The 18,555-nt window shown below is 37.3% G+C and overlaps 1 protein-coding gene across 19 annotated transcripts in view; it reads left to right on the forward strand.

Annotated features, from left to right (window-relative positions):
* Positions 1-18,555, forward strand: part of LOC122224032 (coiled-coil domain-containing protein 7-like) — a 233,006-nt gene that overhangs the window by 24,874 nt on the left and 189,577 nt on the right. The window lies entirely within an intron of this gene.

The raw sequence follows: 18,555 nt of genomic DNA on the forward strand, positions 1-18,555 counted from the left end.
TAAAAAACTAGTCTCTATAACTAGCTGCATCATGGGTATTCGTTGGTGCCAGGGACTTGCTTAGAGCATCTACAACTCTGCTCACAGACTGTCTGATGACTTTTAATCTCATCAGTGGATAATCATAAGTTATAGCCCCAAAATTGCTTCCCTAGCTTTCTCAGAGCCACCTCTGTTGAATCTCTAATTTGACTACTACTACTACATGGCATCTTGGCCATGTAGACAGGGGCTAAAGAGAAGGACAGTTGGTACCCCGCAGAACTGAAATGCTTACAGAAAGTATTTGCTACTACTTTCCAAGACCAAACTGCATTGCAGACCAAACTGCATTGGACCCACTGGCATGGCTGATGAAGTGTACCTCCAGACTTCCAAAGTCTTGCAAACCAGAAGTCTGTGGACTTCTCTATTATCTTCCAAAAGTGGCTCCATGGAATCTTCTGGATTTTTGTTTTTCCAGAATAACATTGCACTTAATTGACTATCCTGTTTGCTGTGCCAACTTGTCATAGATAGAGTTCCCAGATGTCTGTGTAGTTACATAAGACAATAAGCCAAATTCAATGTAACAATTAAGGCTTTATTCACTTACTGTGATTAGATTAAAAGATTAAATAGGAAAGGGAACTGGCTCCCTAGTGTTCATTTCTTTCCATAGAATGGCACCAAGAAAAGGACAGTTGTATCAGTGTAGAAAGGGAGATCATTTCACTTTTGAAGGGGTTCCAAACATAAAGGTCCTGTTGTTCTCTGGATCTTGGGACCAGGGAAAGGAGGTAGAAAGTCTAGGAGGGAAAAACCAAATACTGAGTTAGAATGGATAAATAATATCTTCAAGGTCCCCTAATAGGTCAGTTTTGGCAGAGGGACTTGAAAAGTGTCTCCACTAAAGCCATTCACCTCTCATAAGTAGCCCTCTGAATGCAGGTGTCTAGGATAGGAATGCAGAAATATGTAAGAACATGGATAGCCCAGAAGGACATGAATCCTTGACAATAACTCCTTTCAGAGACTGCAATGCACTGGCTATCAGATGTAGAGAAGGCAGCTTTCTCTTATGAGGCATATCATTATATATTTATATAATGTGTATATAAATATAAATAAATATGTATATATATGTATATATAGTGTGTGTATATATGTATATGTATATATACATGCACAGATATATTTAGAAATATGTGTTAGTTAACTAAAATTTTCCTCCAGTCCTTTATTGTGATTTGAAGAGGAATTTGAGGTCTTCCACAGGTTCACAGGAATAAGAATGCACATTAGTTTGCTCATTAATTTACTGTTGATTGGGTTTTGGGGTGATGGGGGGGTTTGGAGCTGATGGCCAAGAAAGAATTCTTGAAGACATCTTTCTTGCAAAAAGGTGATTTTATTAAAGCACAGGACAGGACCCGTGGGCAGAAAGAGCTGCACTGGGGTTGTGACAGGTAACTGATTATGTACACTCAGGTTGGGAGGGGGTTAGGGATAGAGTAAGTCTCTAAGGTACTTTGGAAGCAAGATTTCCAGGACCTTGAGGAGCTAGCTGTGTAAGACAAATGACATTTGTTATCATTTAGGAAAACCTCAGTCATGAGACCCTTCAGATGTATATCATGGGGCCATAAGCTTGGAGTATGATTGCCAGCATATATCTTGGGGTGTTGAGATAAAGGAAGTTTTGAAGGAATTTTTGTATGCTAAAGTAGACTCAAAGGACCCTGGGAGGTCTGGATAATGTTAAGCCAAGATACCCTTTTGCCCCTGGCAAAGTGTCATTATCGAGGCAGCTGAGCTCCTAGAGGGAGGTCACTTTGCCTGTTTCAAGGACTTGTTAATGGGCTGTAGGCAGTAAGAGAATTTAATTTTTCATTTGCCTTAGTTTTCCATGTCAATGTAGCAAGCACTTAAACCCCTTTCCTTTGTTTGTGGGTAGCGAGGAATGTCCAAGGAATATCACACATATCCCATGTGGGCAGGAGTGTGTGTGTGTGTGTGTGTGTGTGTGTGTGTGTGCGTGTGTGTGTGTGCGCACGCACTATTAGCTGATATGTACTTTGCCCTCAGCTTGCCCCATGCTCCCTCACCACTGTAAAGGAGGTATAGGTTTTATTCTAGATATATGAGCCCATTAAGAGTGCCCCTTTAACTTTACTTCAGTGGGAGTACATAATATGACCCAGTAGGGGCCCGTCCACCTTTGAATTAAATCCCCTGATATATATTAGACTTCCAATCCTTTAAATAAACCAGGTCTACTGGATTTATATGGGGTAGGTTTCTAGTAGCTGCTAGATCAGGTTTAGGGAGGATATGATTTGTACATTTAGAGATTTATGAATGAACCCAGCCTCAAGTGAATAATTTAATAAAGCACTGTAGTCTTTTTCTATTGATAGGTCTTCAATGAGAAAAGGATTTTTATATACAATTGTTGGAGGAATTGATCCCATTTTCCAATTGTTTAAATAGTCACTGCCCATGAGATTCTGTTATTTTCCCCCACAGAATAACAAGCAAGAAGATTGTCCATACCTATGCTATTTTGACAATGTTTTCTGAAGTTTACCTCAAGTTGTCTAGTTTAAGCAAACAACAAATATCTAAAGACAATCAGAACCAGAATTTAACATCCATAAAATTGTGTCATTGAAACATAGTTTTTCCAATTACCCTCATTTCCAGATAGTCAAATCAAGACTAATTCACTTTAAAAAAATTTTTTAATGTTTATTTATTTTTGAGAGAGAAAGACAGACGGACAGATAGAGTGTGAGTGGGGGAGGGGCAGAGAGAGAGGGAGACACAGAATCCAAAACAGTCTGCAGACTCTGAGCTGTCAGCACAGAGGCCGACATGGGGCTCAAACTCACAAACTGTGAGATCATGACCTGAGCTGAAGTCAGATGCTTAACCAACTGAGCCACCCAGGTGCCCCTAGACTAATTCATTTTTGGTGTGCCTGGGTGGCTCAGTCAGTTAAAGGTTTGACTTCAGCTCAGGTCATGATCTCACAGTTTGTGAGTTCGAGCCCCATGTTGGGCTCTGTGCTAACAGCTCAGAGCCTGAAGCCTGTTCAGATTCTGTGTCTCCCTCTCTCTGCCCCTCCCCAGCTTGCACTCTGTCTCTCTGTCTTTCTCAAAAATAAACATTAAAAAAATTTTAAAAAAAGACCAATTTGTTTGTAAAACAAATCCAGTTTTAACATAATTGGCTTAATCACATAAGCATAGCAAAAATAGTGATTGGTCATATAGATCTTTAAAATTTGCTTTGCTGGAACTTTTTCTAAGGAATCTAGATTGAACTTTTAATAGCCTCTCCAGGCCAGAAGCTAAGCCAAGTATTTGCCATCAGATATGCTTGCAATACCTGTTGATTTGGGCAAATTCCTCTTCACAATGTCCCCCGAATATCTTGATCTTCCTGCACCTGCCAGAAAGTGACATTCTTTCACCTGGTAAGGCTGCTGGGAACTCTGTAAGTAAGGTATCAGGCCAATATTTCCAAGGGACTTTATTGGCTACATGCTTCATAAAGTCAACCTTAGTTCCTGAAAGCTGTATGGTCACATCTGATTCTATGCATATCTCTCAAATATGACATTCCAGTCAAAGCCTTGGCAAAATAACCAATGTTTCCAGTAGTGTCCTGGTACAAGAAGAAGATTCTTATTGAACTTATGCAAATAAGTATGATTGCCATGGAAGAAAGAACCCTCACTGAGCTTGTGAATTTCAGAGGGTTCGGGTAGAGAAAAAAGTTAAACACTTTAGTTTTTTTATAAGTGAAAACTTTATCACATTTTTGTATATTACAGACCTCTTAAGAGGAAGTTCCTTAATCTATAAAAGCAAATATTAGAGAACCAGCAATTTTTCCAATAAGAGTCACAAAAACTGACACAAAGACTCAAAAATGGACACAGTTAAGGGTCTGATAAGAGATTACAGTATAGCTGGCAAGGAAATCCAGTTATTTCTGTGGCACATAACACTTCAATAGTTAGGATATCAAGTGATGGCCTTATAGCAGAAAATATTGAAACTTTAAGAATTGCATATAATCTCTAGAATAAAGCATTTACCCAAATGTAACCTAAGACTTACTATTTGTTTAATGGTGCTTCCAGAGTAACTTAACATACCAAACAAACAAGCCTAATTAATCAAAAGGACTTCATTTACAATTTAAATCTTGGGGAAGTTTGTTTAAAAACCTCAGAAAGTTATAAAGTACAAAGCATGTTTACCATTTAATTAAGATAGACATGTCTTTGGAGTTATCAGCACCAAATATGAAACTTATTCTATCTAGGTTTGCTGAAGGTCAAATAAGCTCATGTTATCTGTTACAATTTGTTAGCAAAAAGATGGCTTAAAATGATGCTTAATTCTGTCTGTAAGTTTTCAGGAGTAATTAAGATAGCTTTCAAAGTCTTTGGTAACCAGAAACTAAAGTTTTGCTTGCGTGATAAATGGGATTGAATTTTTTGGACATCTAGCACTTTTCCAAATGAGATAAAATGCTAAAGCATTAATTACTGAATTTGGGTTTGTGATTTTTTAATTTTTATTTCAGAGAGACTAAGAATATTTGGGTCTGATAGTATAGAGTCTATTTTAAAATCCAGTTTGTCCAATATAAGTATTGCTACTCTGGCTTTCTTTTGACATCCATTTGCATGACAAATGTTTCTCTTTCCCTCACTTTCAATCTGTAGCTGTCTTTAGGTTTCAAATGAGTCTCTTGTAGGCAGCATATAGATGGGTCTTGTTTTTATTAATCCATTCTGACACCCTATGTTTTTTGATTGGAATGATTAGTCCATTTACATTTAATGTAATTATTGATAAATATGTATTTATTACCATTTTGTTACTTGATTTGTGGTTGTTTCTGAAGAATTTCTCTGATCCTTTCTTGTTTTTCTCTCTTTCATGTTTTGCTGATTTTCTTTAATGATATATTTGGATTTCTTTCTCCTTATTCTTATATATTTATTAGAGGTTTTCCATATGGTTACTAGTAGGTTTGTATATAACCTCCTACAAATAGCAGTCTATATTAATTTGGTGGTCATTTATGTTTAAACCCCTTCTTTTCTCCTCTGCTCTGTACATTTTGGAAATATTTTATATCCTTTTTTGGTGAGTTCTTTCAGATTGTTTATAGAAATATTCATTTTACTTGCTTTTGTGTTTCCTATGTTTATACTATCACTTTGGTCTCTCCTTTCTACTCAAAGAATCCCCTTTAATATTTCTTGGAGGGCTTGTTTAGTGGTCATGAACTCCTTTACTTTTTGTTTGTCTGGGGAATTCTTTATCTATGTATTCTGAATGATACCCTTGCTGGATAGAGTATTCTTGCCTGCAGATTTTTTCCATTCATCACATTGAATATATCATGCCACTCCCTTCTGGCTTGCCAATTTCTGTTGAAAAATCTCCTGCTAGCCTTATGAGTTTTTTTTTCTTGTAAGTTAATGACTTCTTTTGTCTTGATGCTTTTAAGATTTTTTTCTTTATCACTATATTTTGCAAATTTAATTACAATATGTCTTGGTGTTGCCCTGCTTTTGTTGATTTGATTGGAGTTCTCTCTGCCTCCCGGATCTGTGCCTCCTGTGCTTCCTTCCTCAGATTAGGGAAGTTTTCAACTATTATTTCTTCAAATAAATATACTTACCCCTTTTCTCTCCATTTTCTTCTGGGACTCTTATAATATAAATGTTATTATGTTTGATGGGATCATTGGGTTCTCTAAGTCTATTCTTGTATTACACAATTCTTCTTTCTCTCTTTTGTTCAGCTTCATTGCTTATCGTTGCTTTGTTTTCCAGGTCATTAATTCATTCCTCTGCTTCTCCCAGCCTGCTGTTCATTGCAACAAGCATGTTCCCAATCTCATTTATTGCATTCTTCATCTCTGATTGATTCTTTTTTTTTAAGTCTTTCATCTCTGTGATAAGGGACTCACTGATGTCTTCCAGTCTCTTCTCAAGCATCAGTGAATATCATTAAGATCATTGTTTTAGATTTTATTAATTTCTTATTTTTATTTTTTTAAATGTAAATTATTGTCAAATTGGCTAACATACAGTGTGTAAAGTGTGCTCTTGGTTTTTGGGGTAGATTCCCATGGTTCATCACTTATATACAACACCCAGTGCTCATCCCAGCAAGTGCCCTCCTCAATGCCCATCACTCATTTTCCCCTCTCCCCCACCCTCCTATCCACCCTCAGTTTTTTCTCTGTATTTAAGAGACTCTTATGATTTGCCTCCCTCACTCTCTGTTTGTAACTATTTTGTTCCCCTTCCTTCCCCCCATGGTCTTCTGTTAAGTTTCTCAAGATCCACATATGACTGAAAACATATGATATCTGTCCTTTTTTTTTTTTTTAATTTTTTAACGTTTATTTATTTTTGAGACAGAGAGAGACAGAGTATGAACAGGGGAGGGGCAGAGAGAGAGGGAGACACAGAATCTGAAACAGGCTCCAGGCTCTGAGCTGTCAGCACAGAGCCCGACGCGGGGCTTGAACTCATGGACCGTGAGACGCCCAACCGACTGAGCCACCCAGGCGCCCCGATATCTGTCCTTTTCTGACTGACTTATTTCACTCAGCATAATACCTTCCAGTTCCATCCATATTGCTTCAAATGGCATGATTTCATTCTTTCTAATTGCCAAGTAGTATTCCATTGTATATATAAACCACATCTTCTTTATCCATTCATAAATTGACGGACATTTAGGCTCTTTCCATAATTTGGCTATTGTTGAAAGTGCTGCTATAAACATTGGAGTACATGTGCCCCTATGAATCAGAACTCCTGTATCCTTTGGATAAATTCCTAGCAGTGTTATTTCTGAGTCATAGGGTAGTTCTATTTTTAATTTTTTGAGGAAACTCCACAGTTTTCCAGAGCAGCTGCACCAGTTTGCATTCCCACCAATAGTACAAAAGGGTTTCATTTCTCCACATCCTCACCAGCACCTGTAGTTTCCTGAGTTGTTAATTTTGGCCATTCTGACCGGTGTTAGGTAGTATCTCCATGTGGATTTGATTTTTATTTCCCTGATGATGAGTGATGTTGAGCAATGTATCATCTGTTGGTTGGCCATCTGGATGTCTTCTTTGGAAAAGTGTCTATTCCTGTCTTCTGCCCAATTCTTCACTGGATTTTTGTTTTTCGGGTGTTGAGTTTGGTAAGTTCTCTATAGATTTTGGATACTAAGCCTTCATACAATATGTCCTTTGCTAATATCTTTTCCCATTCCATCAGTTGCCTTTTAGTATTGTTGATTCTTTCCTTTGAGATGCAGAAAATTTTATCTTTTTTTCCCTTTCCTTTTAATTTTTGAATTTACATCCAAATTAGTTAGCATATAGTGCAACACTGATTTCAGGAGTAGATTCCTTAATGTCCCTTACCCATTTAACCCATCCCCCCTCCCACAACCCCTCCCGTAACCCTCAGTTTGTCCTCCATATTTATGAGTCTCTTCTGTTTTGTCCCCATCCCTGTTTTTGTATTATTTTTGTTTCCTTTCCCTTATGTTCATCTGTTTTGTCTCTTAAAGTCCTCATATGAATGAAGTCATATGATTTTTGTCTTTCTCTGACTTACTAATTTCACTTAGCATAATACCCTCCAGTTCCATCCATGTAGTTGCAAATGGCAAGATTTCATTCTTTTGGTTGCCAAGTAATGCTCCATTGTGTGTGTGTGTGTGTGTGTGTATATATATATATATATACACACACACACACACACACACACACACACACACACACACACAACCATTTGACAGGTATAAGGTGGTATCTCATTGTGGTTTTGATTTGCATTTCCCTGATTTTCCTGATGTGGAGCATTTTTTCATGTGTCAGTTGGCATCTGGATGTCTTCTTTGGAGAAGTGTCTATTCATGTCTTTTGCCCGTTTCTTCACTGGATTATTTGTTTTTTGGGTATTGAGTTTGAGAAGTTCTTTATAGATTTTGGATACTAACCCTTTATGTGATATGTCATTTGCAAATATCTTCCCCCATTATGTCAGTTGCCTTTTAGTTTTGTTGATTGTTTCCTTCGTTATACAGAAGCTTTTTATTTTTATGAGGTCCCAGTAGTTCATTTTTGCTTTTGTTTCCCTTGCCTCCAGAGATGTGTTGAGTAAGAAGTTGCTGTGGCCAAGATCAAAGAGGTTTTTGCCGGCTTTCTCCTCAAGGATTTTGATGGCTTCCTGTCTTACATTGAGGTCTTTCATCCATTTTGAGTTTATTTTTGTGTATGGTGTAAGAAAGTGGTCCAGGTTCATTCTTCTGCATGACGCTATCCAGTTTTCCCATCACCACTTGCTGAAGAGGCTGTCTTTAATCCATTCGATATTCTTTCCTGCTTTATCAAAGATTAGTTGGCCATATGTCTGTGGATCCATTTCTGGGTTCTCTATTCTGTTCCACTGATCTGAGTTTCTGCTCTTGTGGCAGTACCATACTGTCTTGATGATTACAGCTTTGTAGTATATCTTGAAGTCTGGGATTGTGATGCCTCCTGCTTTGGTTTTCTTTTTCAAGATGCTTTGGCTATTCAGGGTCTTTTCTGGTTCCATACAAATTTTAGGATTGTTTGTTCTAGCTCTGTGAAGAATGCTGGTGTTACTTTGATAGGGATTGCATCGAATATGTAGGTCGCTTTGGTTAGTATCGGCATTTTAACAATATTTGTTCTTCCTATCCAGGAGCATGGAATCTTTTTCCATTTCTTTGTGTCTTCTTCAATTTCTTTCATAAGCTTTCTATAGTTTTTTGGTTACATTTATTCCTAGGTATTTTATGGTTTTCTGTGCCACCGTGAATGGAATCGATTCCTTGATTTCCCATTCTGTCGCTTCATTGTTGGTGTATAGGAATGCAACCAATTTCTGTGAGTTTATTTTATATCCTGCAACTTTGTTGAATTCATGAATCAATTCTATCAGTTTTTTTGTGGAATGTTCTGGGTTTTCCATATAGAGTATTATGTCATCTGTGAAGAGTGAAAGTTTGACCTCCTCCTGGCCAATTTGGATGTCATTTATTTCTTTGTGTTGTCTGACTGCAGAGGCTAAGACTTCCAATACTATATTGAATAACAGTGGTGAGAGTGGACATCCCTGTCTTGTTCCTGACCTTAGGGGGAAAGCTCTCATGTTTTCCCCATTGAGGATGATATTAGCATGGGGTTGTTCATATATGGCTTTTATGATCTCGAGGTATGATCCTTCTCTCCCTACTTTCTTGAGGGTTTTTATCAAGAAAGGATGCTGTATTTTGTGAAATGCTTTCTCTGCATCTATTGAGAGAATCATATGGTTCTTGTCCTTTCTTTTATTGATGCGATGAATCTCGTTAATTGTTTTGTGGATATTGAACCAGCCCTGCATCCCAGTTATAAATCCCACTTGGTCGTGGTGAATAATTTTTTTTAATGTATTGTTGGATCCAGTTGGCTAATATCTTGTTGAGGATTTTTGCATTCATGTTCATCAGGGAAATTGGCCTATAGTTCTCCTTTTTAGGGGGGTCTCTGTCTGGTTTTGGAATCAAGGTAATGCTGGCTTCATAGAAAGAGTTTGGAAGTTTTCCTTCCATATCTATTTTTTGGAACAGCTTTAAGAGAATAGGTGTTAAGTCTTCCTTAAATGTTTGGTAGAATTCCCCTGGAAAGCCATCTGGCCCTGGACTCTTGTTTTTTGGGAAATTTTTAATTTCTAATTCGATTTCTTTACTGGTTATGGGTCTGTTCAAATTTTCTATTTCTTCCTGTTTCAGTTTTGGTACTGTATATGTTTCTGGGAATTTGTCCATTTCTTCCAGATTGCCCATTTTATTGGCATATAATTGCTGATACTATTCTCTTATTATTGTTTTTATTTCTGCTGTGTTGGTTGTGATTTCTCCTCTTTCATTCTTGATTTTATTTATTTGGGTCCTTTCCTTTTTCTTTTTGATCAAACTGGCTAGTGGTTTATCAATTTTGTTAATTCTTTCAAAGAACCAGCTCCTGGTTTCATTGATCTGTTCTACTGTGTTTTTTGTTGTTGTTGTTGTTATTGTTGTTTTGGTTTCAATAGCATTAATTTCTGCTCTAATCTTTGTTATTTACTGTCTTCTTCTGGTTTTGGGTTTTATTTGCTGTTATTTTTCCAGCTCTTTAATGTGTAAGGTTAGGTTGTGTATCTGAGACCTTCCTTCTTTAGGAAGTCCTAGATTGTTATATACTTTCTTCTTACTACAACCTTTGCTGCATCCCAGAGGTTTTGGGTTGTGGTGTTATCATTTTCATTGGCTTCCACGTACTTTTTAATTTCATCTTTAACTTCTTGGTTAGCCCATTCATTCTTTAGTAGGATGTTCTTTAGTCTCCAAGAATTTGTTAACTTTCCAAATTTTTTCTTCTGGTTGATTTTGACTTTCGTTGGGTTGTGGTCTGAAAATAGGCATGGTATGATCTTGATCTTTTTGTACTTGTTGAGGGTTGATTTGTGTCCCAGTATGTGGGTTATTCTGGAGAACATTCCATGTGCACTGGAGAAGAATGTATATTCTGCTGCTTTAGGATGAAATGTTCTGAATATACCTGTTAGGTCCATCTGGTCCAATGTGTCATTCAAAGCCATTGTCTCCTTGTTGATTTTCTGATTAGATGATCTGTCCATTGTTTTACATGGGGTGTTGAAGTTCCCTACTATTATAGTATTAATATCAATTAGTTTCTTTTTGTTTGTGATTAATTGATTGATATATTTGGTTATTCCACATTTAGAGCATAAATGTTTATAATTGTTAGGTCTTCTTGATGGATAGACCCTGTAATTATGATATAATGCCCTTCTTCATCTCTTGATACAGTCTTTATTTTAAAGTCTAAATTATCTGAGATAAGTATGGATACTCTGGCTTTCTTTTGTTGAACATTAGCATGATAGATGGTTCTCTACCCCATTACTTACAATCTGAAGGTGTCTTTAGGTCTAAAGTGGGTCTCTTGTAAACAGCATATAGATGGATCTTGTTTTCTTATCCATTCTGTTACCCTATGTATTTTTATTGGAGCGTTTAGTCCATTGACATTTAGAGTGAGAAATTAAAGATATGAATTTATTGCCATTATGATGCTTGTAGAGTTGGAGCTTCTGGTGGTATTCTCTAGTCCTTTCTAGTCTTTGTTGCTTTTGGTGTTTGTTTGTTTGTTTGTTTGTTTGTTTGTTTTCATGTTTTCTCCCCTCAGAGAGTCCCCATTAAAATTTCTTGCAGGGCTGGTTTAGTGGTCACAAACTCCTTTAATTTTTGTTTGTCTGGGAAAATTTAATCTCTCCCTCTATTTTGAATGACAGCTTTGCTGGATATGGAATTCTTGGCTGCATGGTTTTCTGATTCAACACATTGAATATATCCTGCCACTCTTTTCTGGCCTGCCAATTTTCTGTGCATAAATCTGATGCAAACTGGATGTATCTTCCCTTGTAGTTTAATGACTTTTTCCCCTTGCTGCTTTCATGATTCTTTCCTTGCCTGAGTATTTTGTGAATTTGACTATGATATGCCTTGTTGATAGTTGGATTTTGTTGAACCTAACAGGAGTCCTCTGTGCTTCCTGGAATTTGATGTCTATGTCTTTCCCCAGGTTAGAAATGTTTTCCACTATGATTTGTCCACACAACCCTTCTATCCTTTTCTCTCTCTCTTTATCTACTGGGACCCCTATGATTCTGATGTTGTTCCTTTTTAATGAGTCACTGATTTCTCTAATTCTTAAATCGTGCTCTTTTGCCTTAGCCTCCCTCTTTTTTCTGCTTCATTGTTCTCCATAAGTTTTTCCTCTGTATCACTCTGCCTCATCCATCCTTGCCACTGTGGCATCCTTTCGAGATTGCAGCTCAGTTATGGCATTTTTATTTCATCCTTACTAGCTTTTACTTCTTTTATCTCTGCCGAAAGGGATTCTAATCTATTTTCAACTCCAGCTAGTATTCTTATTGTCGTGATTCTAAATTCTGTTTCAGACATCTTGTTTGTATCTGTGTTGGGTAATTCCCTGGCTGTTGTTTCTTCCTGCTCTTTCTTTTGGGGTGAATTCCTTTGTTTCATCATTTTGAAGGGAGAAAAGGAATTAAGGAGGTAAAAAATTAAAAAAATTAAAATTAAAAAAATTTTAAATTAAAAAATTAAAAACCACACACACACACACACAAAAATCAAAAAGATGATGCTAGATTCTAGGTGTGTTTTTGTCTGGGTGTTGAAAGGGGCTTGATTAGAGAAAAAAGGGGAAAGAAAAGAAAAAGAAATCATTTGAAAATTTGAAGAAATGAATAAACTGAAATAGAATAAAATGAAATGATGGAAGTTAAATAGAATTTGAATAAATTTACAAAAAGTAAAATTATAGTAGAAAAAATGAAAAATATTTTTAACAAAAATTGAAAATAAAAATATTTTTTTCTCTTTCTGTATTCAACAAAAAAGAAATAAAAAAGAGAAAAAAGAAAACAAATTGAATAAATGGACCAGTGAACAGACTGAAATACGTTTGAAATTACTTTGTTTTCCCCTAGAAGTCAAACTATGAAGTGCTTTATAGTCCATAAACTAAGCATTTGCAGAGACGTGTTCCTGAAGACTGAGGTTGGCCCAGTTGGGCTGGGCTTAATGTAATGGTTCCATTCTGCACTAGATGGCACTGCTTAGCTTACTGGTATGAATTGTGGCGCTTATAGGTGTGTATACACATGTGCGGGAGGGTTGAAAATGGAATCACTCAGCTACCCAGTCTCTAGTATTGGAACTCTGTTTTCCCCAATCTGCAACTGTGCACCTGTCCTTTGTCTTTGGTTTCTACTCCCCTCTTTGACACTGTCTGTGACCAAACCCCAGGCAGCAACTCCTGCTGAGTTTTATCTCAGATGTGGCTGTTTTCCCCAAAACCTTATATCTGAGGGACTGTGACTTTGATTCCTTTTGCCCCTCTGTGGGAGGGTCTCAAGGAGCAATGGCCAGGTGCTGGCCAAACCCAGGAATGTTTGCCAGACCATACTGCTGCTGATGCCTAGAGACTGTGGCTGGGTGCCAGCCCACACCAGAAAAAGTTCACAGGATCATGTAGCAGCAGTGTTTCAGGCATTATGGTAAATCACAACACATATCTGGCACAAGGCTTCACCCCCAAAGACCTTGTTCAGCATCAGTGAATGTGGTTGTTCTCCTGGGTCCACTTGGGCCTTTGCCTTTGAGGAAGCCACATAGACTCTACCAGATGTCCTCCCAGCAGGGGAACTGCCTCTCCTCATGTGGCTTGAAGACCCCCAGATTTCACTCTGCTCCTGGGGATTTGCCCTTCTCACCAGAGCACTGCCAGATATCAAGCTGCAGATTTCAGATTCTGTGTGCCCCCACCCTGTTTATAGAGTCTTAGTAGAATTGAAACCCTCTTATTTCTCCTTTCTCCCTTTTTAGTTCAGTCCCTGTGGCTGTTACCACTTTTCCACTTTCTCTCTAGCTGTTTTTGGAGGAGGGAGGAGCATTTCCTGTATTCTCCCCCACCCCATCTCCCTTCTCTCTCCTCACACAAAAACAGCTCCCTGCCCTCCGTGGCTTTTCTCTCCCCCAGTTCACCTCTCTGTACCATGTACCTGCTGAGTTCTGTGGTTCAGATTGTGCATATATGTTGCGTTAATCTTCGAATCAGTTTTCTAAGTGTGCAGAATGGTTTAGCAGTGATCTGGCTGTATTTCATGGATGCGAGACACAAAAAAACCCTTCATGCTATTCGCCATCTTGGCTTCTCCTCTCAGAAGCTTTTTATCTTGATGAGGTCCCAATAGTTCATTTTTGCTTTTAATTGCCTTGCCTTTGGAGATGTGTCAACCAAGAAATTGCTGTGGCTGAGGTCAAAGATGTTTTTGCCTGCTTTCTCCTCTTGGGTTTTGATGGTTTCCTGTCTTACATTTAGGTCTTTCATCCATTGTGAATTTATTTTTGTGTATGGTGTAAGAAAGTGGTCTAGGTTCATTCTTCTACATGTTGCTGTCCAGTTCTCCCAGCACAATTTGCTTAAGAGACTGTCTTTTTTTCCATTGAATGCTATTTCCTGCTTTGTCAAAGACTGACAAAGATTGGCCATACATTTGTGGGTCCTATTCTGGGTTCTCTATTCTATTCCATTGATCTATGTGTATACTTTTGTGTCAACACCATACTGTCTTGATTATTACAGCTTTGTAGTAGATGATGAAGTCTGGGATTGTGATGCCTCCCACTTTGGTTTTCTTCAATATTACTTTGGCTATTTGGGGTATTTTGTGGTTCCATACAAATTTTAGGATTGTTTGTTCTACCTTTAAGAAGAATGCCAGTGCAATTTTGATTGAGATTGCATGGAATGTGTAGATTGCTTTGGGTAGTATTGACATTTTAACAATACTTATTCTTCCAATCCATGAGCATGGAATTTTTTTTTCATTTATTTGTGTTTTCTTCAGTTTCCTTCATAAGTTTTCTATAGTTTTTCAGCATACAGAGCCTTTACTTCTTTGGTTAGGTTTATTCCCAGGTATTTTATGGTTCCTGGTGCAATTGTAAATGGATCAGTTTCTTTATTTCTCTTTCTAATGCTTCATTACTGGTGTGTAGAAATGCAACCTATTTCTGTACATTGATTTTGTACCCTGTGACTTTGCTGAATTCATGTATCAGTTCTAGGAGTCTTTTGGTGGAGTCTTTTTGATTTTCCATGTAGACTATCATGTCATCTGTGAAAAGTGAAAAGTTTACTTCTTATTTTCCAATTTTGCTGCCTTTGATTTCATTTTGTTGTCTTATTGCTGAAGTTAGGACTTCCAACACTATGTTAAACAACAGTGGTGAGAGTGAACATCCCTGTTGTGTTCCTGATCTCAGGGGGAAAGTTCTCAGTTTTTCCCATTGAGGATGATATTAGCTGTGGGCTTTTCATATATGGCTTTTATGATGTTAAGGTGTGTTCCTTCTATCCCAACTTTCTTGAGGGTTTTTATTAAGAAAGGATGCTGTATTTTGTCAAATGCTTTGCTGCATCTATTGACAGATCATATAGTTTTTGTCCTTTCTTCTATTAATTTGATGTATGAATTGATTGAATTGCAAATATTGAACCAGCCCTACAGCCCAGTAATGAATCCCATTTGATCATGGTGAATAATTCTTTTAATATACTGTCGAATTCGATTTGCTAGTATCCTGTAGAGAATTTTTGCATCCATGTTCATCAGAGATATTGGCCTATAATTCTCCTTTTTTTGTGGTGTCTCTGTCTGGTTTGGGAATCAAGGTATGCTGGCTTCATAGAATGAGTCCAGAAACTTTTCTTCCGTTTCTATTTTTGGAATAGCTTGAGAAGGATAGGTATTAACTCTGCTTTAAATGTCTGGTAGAATTTCCCAGGGATGCCATCTAGTCCACGACTCTTGTTTGTAGGGAAATTTTTGATAACAGATTCAATTTCTTCACTAATTATGGGTGTGTTCAAATTTTCTATTTCTTCCTGTTTGAGTTTTGGTAGTGTGTGGGTGTCTAAGAATTTGTCCATTTCTTCCAGATTGTCCTGTTTGTTGGCATATAATTTTTCATAGTATTCTCTGGTAATTCCTTGTATTTCTGAGGGATTGATTGTGATAAATCCATTTTCATGATTTTATCTGTTTGGGTCCTCTCTCTTGTTGAGAAGTTGGGGTAGGAGTTTATCAATTTTGTTTAATTTTTCAAAAAAACAACTCTTAGTTTCATTGATCTTTTCTTTTTCTTGGATTCGATATTGTTTATTTCTCCTCTGATCATTATTTCTCTTCTTCTGCTGGGTTTGGGGTTTCTTTGTTATTCTACTTCTAATTCCTTTAGGTGTGCTGTTAGATTTTGTATTTGGGATTTTCTTGTTTCTTGAGACAGGCCTGGATTGAAGTGTATTTTCCTCTTAGGACTGCTTTGCTGCATCCCAAAAGGTTGGATTGTTGTGTTTCATTTTCATTTGTTTTCATATATTTTTGACTTTTCTCTTTAATTGCCTAGTTGACCAGCTCGTTATTTACTAAGATGTTCTTTAACCTCCATGCATTTAGAGGTTTTCCAAACTTTTTCCTGTGGTTGATTTTAAGTTTCTTAGCATTGATATCTGAAAGTGTGCATGGTGTGATCTCAATTCTTTTGTATTTATTGAGGACTATTTTGTGAACCAGTATGTGATCTGTCTTGGAGAATGTTCTGTGTGCACTTGAGAAGAATGTATATTCTGCTGCTTTTGGATGAAAAGTTCTAGTATATCTGTCAAGTCCATCTGGTCCAGTGTATCATTCATGGCCATTGTTTCTGTATTGATTTTCTGTGTAGATGATCTGTACATTGTAGTAAGTGGAGTATTAATGTTCCCTGCAATTACCACATTCTTATCAATAAGGTTGCTTATGTTTGTGATTAATTGTTTTATATATTTGGGGGCTCCAATATTCAGCACATAGACATTTATAATTGTTAGCTCTTCCTGATGGGTAGACCCTGTAATTATTATATAATGCCCTTCCTCATCTCTTGTTACAGCCTTTAATTTAAAGTCTAGTTTGTTTGATATAAGTATGGCTAGTCCAAGCTTTCTTTTGACTTCCAGTAGCATGATAGATAGTTCTCCATCCCCTCACTTTCAATCTGAAGGTGTCCTCAGGCCTGAAATGAGTCGCTTGTAGACAGCAAATAGGTCTTGTTTGTTATCCATTCTGATACCTTATGTCTTTTGATGGAGGATTTAGTCCATTTTCATTCAGTGTTATTATTGAAAGATATGCGTTTAGCATCATTGTGTTATCTGTAGGTTTCATGCTTATAGTGATGTCTCTGCTACTTCGTGGTCCTTGCAACATTCCACTCACAGAGTCCCCCTTAGGATCTCTTGTAGGACTGGTTTAGTGGTAATGAATTCATTCAGTTTTTTTTATTGTTTTTTTTTGTTGTTGTTGTTTTGGGGAAAGCCTTTATCTCTCCTTTTATTCTGAATGACAGGCTTGCTGGATAAAGGATTCTTGGCTGCATGTTTTTCTTATTCAGCACATTGAAAATTTTTGCCACTCCTTTCTGGGCTGCCAAGTTTCAGTATATGGGTCTGCTACTACCCTTATGTGTCTACCCTTGTAGGTTAAGTCCTGTTTATCCCTAGCTGCTTTCAGAATTCTCTCTTTACCCTTGTATTTTGCCAGTTTCACTATGATATGTAGTGCAGAGTATCAATTTAAATTATGTCTGAAGGGAGTTCTCTGTGCTTCCTGGATTTCAATGTCTGTTTCAGATGTGATTTGTGCAAGTACACCTTCAGCCCTTTTCTCTTCTTCTTCAGGAACTCCTATGATATGGATATTGTTCCGTTTCATTGAGTCACTTAGCTCTCTAATTCTCCCCTCGTGGTTCAGTGTTTTTTCTCTCTCTTTTTCTTAGCTTCATCTTTTTCCATTCACTTAATTTCCCCTCTGCCTCCCCAATCCTTACTGTCACTGTCTCTAGTTTATTTTACACCTCATTTACAGCATTTTTTAATTCATCATGTCTATTATTTAGTTCCTTGATCTCTGCAGCAATAGATTCTCTGCTGTCTTCTATACTGTTTTCAAGCCCAACGATTAATCTTATGACTATTATTCTAAATTCTCCTTCAGTTATATTGTTTACATGTGTTTTGATCAATTCTTTATCTCTCATTTCTTTCTGGAATTTCTTTTGAGGAGAATTCTTCTGTGTCATCATTTTGGCTAGTTTTCTGTCCCTTATTTGTTTTAAAATCTTGTTATGTGCCCTGCACCTATGAGCACTAGTATATTAAAGAGAGGTCATACACTGTCCAGGGCCTAGCCCTTCAGGAGGTGGTTTTTGGAGAGTGTTACTTGCTCTCTATTGTTGTGACTTTGATTACTTTATCTCCCTACCATGTTTTGGACCCTCCCCCAGGTATGCTTTGATTTTTTCTTTGAAAGCCCTGGAAAGGAAAACAAACAACAAAAAACAAACAGAAAACAAAAACAAGCAAATGCACAAATAAAAAAACAAAACAAAAAAAACCCAGAAACACCAGCTACAAGTAAACAACAGGGTGGAGGAAGTGCTGCTGGAAGAGGCCTTATCCTATACAAAGAGAGAAATGACAGGGACTGGGGAAAAGAAAAGAAAATAAAATTAACCAGACAGAGAAACTATAGGGCTTAATCCAGAGAGAGAGAAAGGAAAATAAGGAAGGAGGTGTAGAACATGTATCAAGAGAATAGATTACATATGCCTGCTTAAACAAACAACCAGTGTAACCAGTCTAGAGGAAAGAAGAGATAAGAACAAGAAATGGAAGGTTGAATACATATATATAATAAGAATTGTCTGAGGATTAAATAAGGCAGTGCAACAGCGCTGGTCTGGACTAGGGGATATCTGGTTTGTCAGTGTCAATCTCGCTCTTGTAGATAAGCAGTCATCAGGCATGGGGCAGAGTGATTTGGTGTAG

The sequence above is a fragment of the Panthera leo genome, chromosome B4 (genome assembly GCF_018350215.1).
Source record: "Panthera leo isolate Ple1 chromosome B4, P.leo_Ple1_pat1.1, whole genome shotgun sequence".
In the NCBI taxonomy this organism is placed as follows: domain Eukaryota; kingdom Metazoa; phylum Chordata; class Mammalia; order Carnivora; family Felidae; genus Panthera; species Panthera leo.